Source organism: Mandrillus leucophaeus, unplaced genomic scaffold (genome assembly GCF_000951045.1).
Source record: "Mandrillus leucophaeus isolate KB7577 unplaced genomic scaffold, Mleu.le_1.0 Scaffold429, whole genome shotgun sequence".
Lineage (NCBI taxonomy): Eukaryota > Metazoa > Chordata > Mammalia > Primates > Cercopithecidae > Mandrillus > Mandrillus leucophaeus.
The window spans coordinates 1,506,651-1,519,796 of NW_012104576.1; positions in this window are offsets into that span (position 1 = coordinate 1,506,651).

A 13,146-nucleotide genomic window follows, 5' to 3' on the forward strand; every position below is an offset into this window, starting at 1 on the left:
TAGGCTTCAGAAGGGGGGTAACAGCAAACTCCTCTGAGCTAAAGGAGCATGTTCTAACGCAATGCGAGGAAGCTAAGAACCTTGATAAAAAGTTAGAGGAAATGCTAACTAGAATAACCAGTTTAGAGAGGAACATAAATAACCTGATAGAACGTACAGGAACTTTGTGAAGCATACACAAGTATCAATAGCCAAATCAATCAATCAGAAGAAAGGATATCAGAGATTGAAGATCAACGTAATGAAATAAAGCATGAAGACAAGATTAGAGAAAAAAAAACGAAAAGGAACGAACAAAGCCTCCAAGAAATATGGGACTATGTGAAAAGATCAAATCTACATTTGATTGCTGTACCTGAAAGTGATGGGGAGAATGGAACCAAGAGACTGAGAGAAGATATCTGCAACAAAAACTTATATATCCAACAAAAAACTTATATTCAGAATATATAAAGTACTTGTTTAATGTAATAATAACAAGACAAACTATCAAATTTAAAAATGAACAAAGATTTAACAGATACTTCACAAAATAAGATAAATGAATAGCCAAGAAACTCATGAAAGATGCTCAATATTATTAGTCACCAGTAAATAAAAATTAAAAGCACAATGAGATACCACTATAGACCCACTAGAATGGCTAAAATTAGACTGACAATTCCAAATGTTGGCAAGGATGTAGAGCAACTAGAATGCTCCTGTACTGATGATGGGGATCTAAAATTGTCTAACACTTTTGAAGAACAGTTTGACAGTTTCTTATAAACTTACCAGCACACTTTTCACATATCCAGCAACTGCATTCCTGAGTACAGTATTTATCCAGGGGAAATAAAACAAAGACTTGAACACAATGTTCATTATAACTTTATTCCTAACAGACAAAAACTAAGCTGCTCAAATGCTCACCATTCGTGAATAGAGAGACAAAATATAGTACTTTCATACTATAGTATACTACCCAGCTCTAAAAAGGAACCAGCTACTGGTAACATACAACAATATGTGTTACTAAAGGATTCAGTCTAGGTCCTGCTGCTCACCAAAACAGTAAGCCAATCACTGAGACAATGAGTATTGCCAGGGAAGAAGGCTTTAATTGGGTACTGCAGTTGTGGAAATGGAGATCACTTTCAAATCCATCTCCCTGACTAAAATTTATAGTTTACATAGCAGGGAAGAATGTAACCATGTGTAAAAAACTGGAATCAGGGAGGGGTAAGGAAAAGAAGTTTGTCAATGGGAAGCAGGTGGTTGGTTAGGCATCATGATGGGTAAGAGGTTTGGTGGCATCTCATTCCCCAGATGCAGTGATCTGGTGAGTTTCAGCTTCTCTATACTGTCTGGGAGGCCGAATAGTAAGAAAGGAACTCAGATAAGACAATTGTAACTGTCTCAAGTTTTAAAACTGGGATGGTCATTTTCTGTGCTTATTTAAATGAAATCATAAACATCAGTTCTATAGGACAATGGGGCTGGTTTCATACAGATGAATCTCAGAAACATTATGGAGAATAAGAAAAGCCTGGCACATAGCCCCAAAACACATACTATATGATTCAATTTCTAGGAAACTCCAGAAAAGGCAGACTAATCTATACTGTAAGAAAACATATCAGTTGTTACTTGGAGCTGGGGGCAGGAATGGGTTGGGACTGACGGCCAAGGAACAATAGGAACTTACTGGAATTTTGAAAAATATTCAGTTTCTTAATTGGGGTCTTTGGTACATGAATGTATACATTTGCCCAATCTTATTGAATGTATTGAATACACTTTAAATGGGCACATTTTATTGTATGTCCATTTCATTGTAAAAGCAACAGTATCAACATTGCTTTATAAACATATTTTCTTGCACTGGATATATCTGGTAAACATTTTATTGCCCACCTCCTACCACTACCTTGTGATTATGTAGGTGTATATCAAACAGAGTCAGAAAGCAGCCCCCACCTACCCCAGATACTTTCAGCTAATATCCCATTTGTTACCAGCCCTCTTGTGGAATGATGCGTACCTATCACACTATCCACAGCTGTAGAAGGTTTTCTCATATATTCTGGGTCTGATTGAAACAATCTCTCCTGCTTAAATTTATGCCAGACTCCTTTCGATTATTACTCTGTGGACATTAAAAATGGTGCCGTTTAAAAACGTGTTGGCTTGAGGACAATAATTAGATCATTTATTTCAGGCTAAGTGAAGCAGTACTTATAAAGTCTCTGCCTGCCCTGTGTCCAGTGTCCCAGATACTCTGTACCTCCAAGAACTTGGAGCGACCATCTCTGAGCATGCAAAGCTGATGCTGCACTGGGGAAGACAAGGTTCTAAACAGACAGCAACCATAAAATGGTACTTAGGAATATAAGCTAAAAATCAGAATATGCAATATATTCCAACGGTGTTGGCAGTCAAGAGAACTAGAAAAGCATCCTCAGGTAGGTAGGCAGAGAAATCATTATAAAGAAGATAAAATTTAAATAAGCTCAGAGCAACTGTAATCCCTTTAAATGTTCTTTCTGGAACCATTATTCTATCCCTGGAGTTATTTCAGGCTCTCTTCTCTGGAACTCATAGAAAAAAAAAGAGCGGCGGGGGAATCTTTTCATTACTAAAGCTAGTAGTGCTAGGGTACACCTGCGGGGGTTTACTGAAGAAATATGCAAAATGGGCATCTCTCCGGGTCACAGCTGGGAGATTTTGCAGGGATCCAGAGAGCAGAGTTTTCTAGTTTGGAGTTTGTTTTTGTCACCTTTATTTCCATTTGCTTTCTCAGCAGCTCAGTATGCCACAGAAATATCAAGATCTGGGAGCTGCAAAAGGAAGCTTTTAGGTTGTCAACTTTCTTGCTGGGTCTAGTAGAAAGAAAAAGAGCACCAAGAAAGATGGCAAGGTTTTTAAGTAGGGCACTGTGAGCAGAGAATATGCTGTAAACACAGCATGTTATGTTCAGCCTTTGACCCTTCAGCTTCATTAAACTTTTGTCTGTAATATTTAAGATGAAACAGCTCTGAAAAGTGAAACTTGGAAAAATACACTCTGCTTATCAATATCTACTTCATAGGAGCATCAGAGCTGCACAAGGGGTAACATTTCTCTCTCCACTAATCATTTTCACATCTGTATTGGCTGCCCTATTTTTAAAACAGGTATTTATGATCAAGTGGGCAAAAACACACTTCATCTTTTCTCAATTTTGGGGGACTTAGGGTAGTTGAAAATAATTGCTGTGTTCTTGGCAAGGTTTACCTTGCACAATTAGACAGTTCCAAGTTTCTAAAGAATACGGTCTGTTTATGACCTCTTCCAAATGACCTACTCCAGCATTCTCATAAGGCCTTCCAAATTCCATTAGTGAATTAAGGAAGGTATGGACAGGAACTCCAAATTAGCTCTAAATATATTACCTAAAAGACGATAGCATATTCATCCTCTCCTTAATTTATCAGAATAGTTCATTTTGTCCTAATGGAGAGAATGAACTTGAGAGAAAAGATGAGGGGTGCTTACCCTATCTTGCATCTTCACATCTGCATAGACCAGACTACCAGGAGTCAACAAGTTAGAGCCCCATGAATTTCAACCCAATTTGAGAAAAATCACTCTTCCTTGCTGATAGTGGTCATGGTGGTTTTTCTCCTCCTTCTTCTCCTCCTCTTCTTCTTTTTACTCTTTGGTATACTAATTCTTATTCTGCCAGATTTTTACTCTTTGACTCTAATTTTCCAGCACCATATTTTTTCCCCTTGGAATTAACAACAAACATTTATTTCTCTGAATTTCTTCCTTCTAACTTTCTGAAAGGCAGGATTCGATTTGCTCTTGACTCCTCCTACCTTGACTATTAGGGATATGAATTCATGCTATTATAGCTCCAGTTCCCAGCACTAAGTCCAAAGACTGCTTATTTTCCTGGCCTTTTACACAGCAGAGACTAACTGAGAAGGTTTGGAGGGCATTGCAAAGAACAAGGCAGAAATATCCAGGCAAAAACGAAGACACCAGGCCCATGAGAAGAGTTCAAAGACAGACTAGAGCTAGTATACCATATGTTCTAGCATGGTGTGTAGGCATCTAGGCTTTGTAACTCACAAGAGTGAGGACTGATTCTCTGCCCCTCAAATTTCCTTAATGGTGTAACAAGAAGAGTTCAGGAGTGAAAGTATAATCAGAAGGATATATACCAAATGTTAGGCCAGGCATGGTGGCTCACGGCTGTAATTCCAGCACTTTGGAAGGCCAAGGCAAGTGGATTACTTGAGTACAGGAGTTCAAGACCAGCCTGGGCAACATGGAGAAACCCTGTCTCTACAAAAAAATACAAATAATTAGCTGGTCGTGGTGGCACATGCCTGTAATCCCAGCTACTCAGGAGGCTGAGGCAGGAGAATCGCTTGAACCCGGGAGGCAGAGGTTGCAGTGAGCCGAGATTGTACCACTGCACTCCAGCCAGGGTGACAGAGTGAGACTCCATCTCAAAACAAACAACAAACAAACAACAACGAAAAAACACAAAGCAAACAAATCCAAATGTTAAACGTAGGGAATTATCATAATTAACTGTACTCTCTTAGTTTCTCCATCAGTTAACTGAGTCTCATAGTAACTGCACAATCAACTTTCTAGGATAACAGAGATAATATCAGAAACCAAGAGATACACATGTGTTTCACAGTACATTTGAAAAAGTATTTAGTTGATGGAAAATCACAGGCTGTGGACTCCCCCTTCTCACATCAAATCCATGGAAATAAATGCATATGCATTATTTTAGTTGGAAAGAAGAGAACTATCAGGGAACCAGAAACTATGAAAAATCTTAAAAGAATGCAATTTGAAAACTACAGAGGGAACATCAGCCAGGAAGAGAAGCTGGAGGCCAGGACAGGCCCAGGAGACAGCTGCAACATAAAGGCAGGAGAAGCCCTGAGCAAGCTCCTGTCTGAAGATGGTAGAAGCTGGGACTAAAAGGTGAGCAAGAACCACCAGGAGACTGGTTAGTTGTGATGCTACAGGAGGAGGGTCCAGGTGGGTTTGTCCTTGCACTTGGCTTCCCCTGCTCCCTAAGCAACAGTAGCAGATGCTTCTGACTCAGGAAAGAAAAGTGACCGGGAGACCTCAGGAAAGAGAATTTGAAGAGCTTTGGCTGGCTTGCCACTCCCAGAAAGTAAAGGATTGCACCACGTGGAGCATTAAATGCTATGGTGTCCTGCACTATAGCAGGCTCAGCTGCTCCCTGAATTATGTTGGAAACTATAAGTGAACTAGCCTCACAACAGGGGTAGCCAACAGAATAGCAGTAAAACCCTATCTAGCTGGATGTGGTGGCCCAGGAGGTTGAGGCTGCAGTGAGGTGTGATCACACCACTGCACTCCAGCCTGGGTGACAGAGTGAGACGCTATCTCAAAAAAAAGAATAACAGGGAATCGAATCTCAACTACAGAAACAGGCACTCAAGTGAGATGCCTCCACTATTTGAGGAGAGTCAACACTATGAAAGAAAAGTAGTAACATCGGCAAATGGAAGAACTTACCCAAAGGCTTCAGAGTGAGTAGGACAATTGGAATAGGATTTAAAGAAAGAGACCAACATCAGTTTTCCCATCTAGAATATACTAGGTAAAAGTATGGAGTAATTTTGAATACAGAAATGAAATAATTATGAATCTAAGTGACAACACTGCTAGTTTTATCTTTTTTTCTTGCTTGTCGCTAATTAACAATACTCCAGTATTACTTAAAGTAGTAACACATCCGCTTAAAAATACTTCTCCAGACTCCCTTGTAACTAGAACTCTCCATCTGACGTAGACATGTAAGCAGAAAGTTATAGGGTGGAGATCTCTGGAATTCTGTTTTTCTAATAAAAAGGAACAGACAGCTGACCTATGTATACTATCCTTCTCCTCGTCCTATCTTCTTCCTCTCTGGAACGTGGACTTAGTAATTACAGATACATAAACCACTTTGTGACAATGAGAACTAAAACCACATCTTAAGATTTGCCTATAGTAAGATAGAGGAGTTTTTGACTACTTCTCCGAGCAATTGCACCAGCCTAAGAATTCCAATCTCCAGCCTCTTACTAAATAATAATAATTTTAAAAACCTCTCTTTTGTCAAGCATCACACTAGCCCCACACACTAGTCTCTTTGGTCAGGTTGCTATTCTTTAGCCAGATGCAATTCCTGACTTATAAAAGTTAGATGTCTATACTTAGCTAAATTATCTTTCAAGAGGGGCAGTAAAATAAACATATTTTTAGAAAACAAATACAGAAAGTTTAACCCTTCATAGATCTCTAAAAAAATTATAAGGAAATATACTCCAACAAGAGAGAAAGGAGTTGCAAGAATCAATGGAGAATGCAGTTACATATTACCTGTATAATATTAAAATGTTATAATAATATCAAAAGGTATTAAATGCAAGGTAATTAATACATTTATTTGTCAAAACAGGTCACCCAAACATACATTTTCAATTATATATATAATTGAAAAACAAATATATATATTTATATAGAAAGAATTGGCAGAACTTTTACATATATATTTATATATGTAAAATTATAAATATAATTTCTCATTATATATAATATAAATATATAATACAATTATATATAATTATAACATATGCATATATGTGTATAAAATTAGATTGTACATTTATCTCTAAAAAAATAGGTAATTTTGGCCAGGCACGGTGGCCCACACCTGTAATCTCAGCACTTTAGGAGGCTGAGGTGGGCGGATCACGACCTGACCAACATGGTGAAACCCCCTCTCTACTAAAAATACAAAAATTAGCCAGGCATGGTGACACACGCCTGTAATCCCAGCTACTCAGGAGGCTGAGGCAGGAGAATCACTTGAACCCAGGAGGTGAAAGTTACAGTGAGCTGAGATTGCACCACTGCACTCCAGCCTGGGTGACAGAGCAAGACTACATCTCAAAAAAAAACATAAGTAAATAAATAAATTATGGAAACATGTTTGTTTAAAACATAAAAAAAAGTATAATTTTGTATAGTCATATATTGGTTCAAAATATTCAGTGCATTCTATCTTGCTAGAACATTAGTTAAGTTGGAGAGGGAGACAGAGATAGGGAAAAACAGAGAGAACTCTAGATGTAAACTATGAGCTACTCCCCAAATTCATTCTACTCACCACAGGCCCTAGAGATATTTGAAAAACCTACCAGATTTAACATTTATTCACTCATTTTTGAAAATGAGACTGAAACACAAACTGTGATCCAGCAGTCCACTTGCAGTTTGGAGGTGATGATAAAGATGATGATGAGGAGAACAGAGATGATGACAAGCATGGCTGTGGCAGCAGGGAGCATTTATTGAGTGCTTACTGCATGCCCTGTGCTTAGTGCTTTCCATGTGTTATCTTACCTATTTAGAGTCTCTCTGCGCTCTGCAGTTGAGAATTTGGGTCATTTACAGGTCAAGGAAGATGGCAGGTGAATTGAGCAACTCAGCCACAGGGGAAAGGAGAGATGAGAACCACTGCAGCTACTCTTTTTGGGAGGGAAATCGCGAGACAGGGTAACTCACAGCTGCTGAGGCCATGCATTTGAGCCCTCTTCCTGTTTGCTTTCATAGTGTATGATAAATGGGTTTCTTTCAAATGCTGCCTCACGTAGATCTTTAGCATCCAGATTTTGTTTATTCTGGCTGACTAAGGAAGAAGAACAAGGGAAAAAAATGTACGATAGAAGAAAAATGGATAAAATTGACTTCCAACATCTGGTTAGAAAGGTATTTCTCTCTTGATTCCCACCCACCCCTAGCCAAAATGTGCCTCACATTAACCTGCTATATATTCCTTTCTCGTATAGAACCCAGATGAAAAAAGGCACAGGAGAGATGAGAGTAAAAGACAGCCCAGTGAAGGGGGAAGAAAACGTTGGTTCACTCTTTTTTGCTATTTCCATGTTGGGATGCTGACTTGCTGTTCCCCTTAGAAGATTATGTATGACTTTATCAGAGAATTTCCTCGCCTTTATTCACCTACATTTTCTTCACCTATCACTGGGCGGGAGTGTGAGACTTCTTTGTACCATGTTCTCTCCTTCATTTCCTCTAAGCGTTGCATAACCAGGCATCAGCAAGATGCACGTCTTCAGGTCTCAGGCTAGGGAACTCCTCCCCTAACAGGTGAGCAGTCTAGCATATTCCTCAGAAGAGGTGTGCAACTTATGGCTTATGAACTCAGATTGCCCCAGTGTCATGGTCCAGTCAGAAGTAGTGATTTCACATCTTCAATAATTTTTTTTCTGAGGATTTCAAATCCTACTTCATATGACCCCAGCCCTTTCTCCGCTAGTTGGTCTCAGTTCCTGGTTGCCTCCGTTTCCACTTTTATTTCTAGCTAGGAGGAGCCTCTTTTCCTGGTCCTCCTGGCAGCTCAGATGACGACTTTCTGAGCTCTGATAGAGGATTTGAACCTGAAGTGCCCCACCCTGTCCACAGAGAACTTCCCTATGTACTTTCATTTCTCTGTAACTCTCATAAAATTATTATAGTAGTAATTGTAGGGAAAACACTGGGTTTTGAAGATACCTGGGTTTGAAACATGATTCTGCCAAGCACTAGCTGTATGAGTTTTGAAAGTCACTTCACCAGTCTGGGCAAATCATTGTAATGATAAATGATGAAACTGGCTTGGCTGGATGATTTCTGGGTACCCTTCAGCTGTCACGTGCAAAGATAGGATGGGGTTATGCAATTAACATTGTATACAAACAGTACAACTTCATATCTATTCTGGTTTGAAGCGGGATATATATAAATAGAGATATAAACATATAGATGATTTAGGAATCTTACTTGAAAAACTACAGTACAATTTCTTTATTTATTTAGCATGTTGTTAAAGATATGAAAAAATAAGGAAAATTATGTCTTTTCTTCTCCAGGCTGAATGGCTCAGTCCTGAAGACCTCGTATAACCTGGCCTATGACACGGGTATTATTTCTGCCCCTAGTACCCACTCCACCTTGGATTCTGTTACGTCTTTTTGTTCTCTGGTCTTCGCACAACAGATGTCTTGTTGGTATTTTGGTGTTTAAAGGAGAGAAAGAATGAGACCTTTGTGAGGCTCAATGGTGGTGACTGTGTTGGCCAATTGATGGTCTGGCCTGAGAACCACTTGAAGCAAGTGCTAGGGTCCCCCTGTGATGGATGGACTCACTGTGTGAGCCTCACACCCCACAGCTGATGCTCAGACTGAGGTCCTCTGGGGTCACCAGCAGTCATTCTGCCCTAGAGAACTCTGCCCTGGCTGAAGGATCTCTGCCGAGCCCATCTCAGCAAGGAGTCTCACTTCTCAGAGTTTTTTATTGGTCTGGTAACTGGTGTTGACACTGTGTTATTTTTCAGGAGGCAATTTGCTTTTCTGGACAGCATCTTAGGGACAGTGGGCATCGCAGTCGTGGCAGTAACAGAAATGTAATCGAAGTAACAGCAGGCTCTTCCAGCGTAATGAAAGTAGATGTAGTTGGAGTTGCCAGATCTGTAGGAGGGAGCCCAGATGACTTGTCAGTGGCCATTCAATGCACTTCCCTCCCCCTGCATTTTCCTTTCCATTCTGTCTTAGAGCTTTGTTTCAGACAAGTCGCCTGTGGCAGTGGGCTGGGAAGATGACTCTGAAGAGGCTTCAGCCCACACAGGGACATGTGTGACAAATTATCCTGACAAGGCTGCTACTCCAATATTAGCAGCTCGTTAGAAGAGATGGGTGAAATTCATCTCGGCTTTGATCAATTTTCTGCTAGCATTTCAGGACTTTCAAAGAATCCCCTCTTCCCCACCCTCTTCCACTCCAGTCCCTAATTTCTCATGGTTTTTTGTTGTTGAGGGCACACTTGGCAGGACTTCCCAAGGGCTCAGAGAATCTGGCAATGGGTTGACCAAATCCTACAAATGTTTATGCCCAGTTTTAGAGGAAGAAAGGGAGCATGAACCTGGGTTTTTTACACTTGTCCTCAAGGGAATGAAGGAATAAAGACTTTGGATGAGGTAAATGCTAAGGTTCTATCCAACTCTCACACTCTGTGATTCTACCAGGAGAGTTGGAAGACTCTGGGTAGGGGAGAGAAGGAGGCCTTTGCTCACATGATTTCCTCTGCCCAGGGAGCCTTGAAGCTAGACTGGGTTATAGAGAATAGCCAGCCCAACCCTGTAGCTGATGAAAACCTTGATGAAGGGACACAGATGAGACAAAGATCTGGACTTCCTGATTTCCAGTCAGGTGTCCATTTGATATGGTTTGGCTCTATGTACCCTCCTAATTCTCATCTTGAATTGTAATCCCCATGTGTCAAGGGAGAGAGCTGGTGGGAGGTGATTGGATCATGGGGACTGTTTCCCCTATGCTGTCTCATGATAGTGAGATCTCATGAGATCTGATGGTTTAACAAGTGGCAGTTTCCCCTGTGCTCTCTCTCCCTTGCCTGCTACCGTGTAAGATGTGCCTTGCTTTCCCTTCACATTCCTCCATGATTGTACATTTCCTGAGGCCTCCCCTGTCATGCAGAACTGTGAGTCAATTAAACCTCTTTTCTTGGCTAATTACCCAGTCTCAGGAATGCTTTATAGCAGTGTGACAACAGACTAATACACCATCCCACTTGAATGCATCACCACAAGGGGAAAAATAATTGAAAGCAAGGATATCAGAGTTCTTCAGAGAAACATAACCAGCAGGAGATACATGTACATGTGTGTGAGTGTGTGCATGTATATGTGTGTGTATTAAGATTTATTTAAAGGAACTGGCTCACGTGATTGTGAGGACTGGCAAGTCTGAAATCTGTAGAACAAACTGACAGGCTGAAAACTCAGACAGGGGTTGATGCTACAGTCTTGAGACAGAATTTCTTCTCCAGGAAGCCTTGGTATTTGCTTTGAGGGTCTTCAATAGATTGAATGAGGCCCACTCCCATTATTGAGGACAATCTCCTTTACTAAATCAACTAACCACAGATATTAATCACATCTACAAAATACATCCTATTTTAGTGCTGTTTCCCACATTTGTGTGCTTTTCTTGGTGGTTTTGCTATTTTAAAAGGCCTCTAAGCATAGTGCTGAAGTGATGTCTAGTGTTCCAAAGTGCAAGAAAGCTGTGATGTGCCTTACAGAGAGAATATGTACTTATCAGCCAATAAGCTTATCAACTGATCTGCTTTATTTAGGCAGGAGTTATAGTGCTGTTGGGAGTGGGTTCAGTTTTAATGAACTAACAATATATATTAAACAGGTGTCTTTAAATAGAAACACACATAAAACAAGGTTATATATTGGCCAATTGACAAAAATAATGTGACCAGAGGCTCAAAGCAAACAACTCTGTATTTCCCCTAGAAGCAGTGTTTGAGTATTTGCTTATTCAATGTTCTCTACAAATTTGTGTTTGTTGTTTGTTTGTTTTTAGAGACAGGATCTCACTCTGTCACCCAGGCTGGAGTGTGGTGGTGTGATCACAGTTCACTGCAGCCTCAAACTCCTGGGCTCAAGTGATCCTCCTGCCTCAGCCTCCCAAGTAGCTGGAACTACAGGTGCTTGCCACCACATCAAGCTAATTTTTAATTTTTTTGTAGAGATGGGGTCTTTCTATGTTGCCCAAGCTGGTCTTGAACTCCTGGCCTCAAATAATCCTCCTGCCTTGGCCTCCCAAAGTGCTGGGATTGCAGGTGTGAGACCCTGTGCCCAGCCCTCAGCAATTTTATAGAACATAACTACCTCAGATAACAGGAACCAACTCTATGGTAATGTGGGTTTAATCCTAGAATCACCGTATTATTCCCATTATCAAGGTGAGGACTCTGAGGCACAGAGAAGTTTAGTAACTGGTGGAGCTGAGAGTGAAATCCAGGTCGTTTAGGTTCCAATATCTGTGCCCTGACACAGCATTGTGCTACATCCCTGCTATGGCTTTGCTGATGGTACACATCTCCTCACGCCTGTTATCTTTACTTACCCCTTTATGTGTTAGGTCTTGTTCCACTGTTTTAAATTTTAGTGTTCTGTGGGTCTTATTTTATGCTTTTGGTTTTTTTTTTCTGTATATTGTAATGCACTTTAAAATGGGAACATGTAGAATCATGAAAGAAAGATGAAGCAATAAGAAACACGGAAACTTGCTATTGTGCCTTTGGGATTTTCTGAGAGTTCTAGGCTTTGGTGATGAGCCAGGAAGACAGTGCAGGAGGACATTTAAGACCAAGTTGGGGACAGTACGTCAGAAGCAAGGGAAGACAGGTCCAAATGTGTTTACGCAGATTCCCATGAGTCATTTTCAATTACATTTAACTTAGAATGCAATGTTATTCTCCCTCTGTCTTCATTAGGTAGATTTCTGAACAATGGTTACTGGGCAAAATACAGCAGGACATCATGCTTGGCACAAACTTTTCTTGACCTGTGCTGTGAGGTACCATGCAGAGTTCCTGCCTTTGAGGATTTTATTTTGTTTGAGGAAATAGACGAACACAGTAACTTCAATGCCGTCCTGGAGATATTTCAGGCAGCGGGAACCTTGTGGACAAAGATATTGAGGCAGGGAAGTGTAGGGCTTCTTTCAGGAAAGGCAAGCGATTAGAACGTCATGATTGGAACAGGAAGGTCCGAGGTCAAGGCCATCCCTCTGGAGAACTCCAAAAGGCACCGTCCCATTGTCTTCTAGGTGAGTGGAGCCCTCTGGAGTTGTCCAGGGCAGCAGTTTCCAACATTTTTGGCACCAGGGACCAATTTCATGTAAGACAATTTTGCCACAGAAGTGGAGTGGAGGGGGCTTTGGGATGATTCAGGCACATTCCATTTATTGTGCACTTTATTTCTATTATTATTACATGGTAATATATAGTGAAATAATTCCACAACTCACCATAATGTAGAATCAGTGGGAGCCCTGAGCTTGTTTTCTTACAACTAGATGGTCCCATCTAGGGGTGATGGGAGACAGTGACAGATCATCAGGCATTAGATTCTCATAAGGAATGCACAACTTAGATCCCTCCCATGCGCAATTCATGATAGGGTTTGAGCTCCTATGATAGTTTAATGCCATTGCTGATCTGACAGGAGGCAGAGTTCAGGCGGTAATGCTAGCAATGGAG